This window comes from Mesitornis unicolor, unplaced genomic scaffold, assembly GCF_000695765.1.
Source record: "Mesitornis unicolor isolate BGI_N332 unplaced genomic scaffold, ASM69576v1 scaffold32938, whole genome shotgun sequence".
Taxonomy (NCBI): domain Eukaryota; kingdom Metazoa; phylum Chordata; class Aves; order Mesitornithiformes; family Mesitornithidae; genus Mesitornis; species Mesitornis unicolor.
The window spans coordinates 93-1,109 of record NW_010204418.1 but is presented as its reverse complement, the minus strand read 5'-3'; the positions used below and the strand labels follow the sequence as shown (position 1 = coordinate 1,109).

Below are 1,017 nucleotides of genomic sequence, written 5' to 3'. Positions count from 1 at the left end.
AGTGAAGATTTGGGGAAACAATCAAGATCTGGGGCAAAATGGTTGGGATTTGGAGGAAACGGTTGAGGTTCGAAAAAAATGCTTGAGGTTTGCAGTGAATAGTCAAGTTGAGGGGCAAAACCAGTCCGGATTTGAGCAAAATGGTCAAGATCTGTGGTAAAAGTGGTCAAAATTTGGGAAAGTGGTTGAGATTAGGGTCACACAGTCAAGGTTAAAGGCAAAATCAACCACAATCTGAGTAAAATAGTGAAGAGTTTTGGTTACAAATGGTCCAGAATTGTTGAAATGGTTGAGACTTGGGTCAAAGAGTGGAGATCTGAGACAAAACCAGTCAGGATTTGGGGCAAATGACCCAGATTTGGGGCAAACGGCCCAGGAAATGACACCACCAGCACCAGCTGCTTTGGCGCAGTAGTAGGTGGCCGAGTCGTCGGCCTTGGTGGGTGGCCGTGTCGTCGGCCTTGAGGCCGCTCATCCGCAGCGTCACCGTGCTCTGGGAGTTGTCCCTGGAGATGGTGAAGCGCCCCTTAACCCCTGGCATGTAGTAGGTGTAAGCACCATCGTAGCCAATACTCGCAACGAACTCCAGGCCCTTCCCAGGCGCCTGTTGCACCCACTCCATGGCATAGCTGCCAAAAGTGAAGCCTGAGGCCTTGCAGCTGAGGGTCACAGACAAGGTTTGGGCCTAAAATGACCGAGGTTTGGGGCCTCAAGGCTCCTTTTAGGAACAAAACCTCAAGGAACTGCCCAAAATCTGGACCATTTCACTCCCAAATCTGGACCATTTCAGGCCTCAGCCCCTTGAACCCCAACCCCAGGCACCACTCATGGGGACAACTGGTTGAACTGGGAGACTCAATGGCGTCCTTCTTCTTCCTCCTTCTTCTCCCTCCCCCAGGAGGGCGGGCGGCCGTGACACTGGTGGAGTCCGGCGGTGGCCTCCAGCCCCCCAGGGGGTGCCTGACCCTCGGCTGCAAGGCCTCAGGCTTCACTTTCAGCAGCTACCCCATGTTCTGG

At 53.5% G+C, this 1,017-nt stretch overlaps 1 pseudogene; it reads right to left on the bottom strand.

Annotated features, from left to right (window-relative positions):
• Window positions 1–395: 395 nt before the first annotated feature.
• Window positions 396–685, bottom strand: LOC104535864 (annotated as a pseudogene).
• Between the last annotated feature and the right edge of the window lie 332 nt (window positions 686–1,017).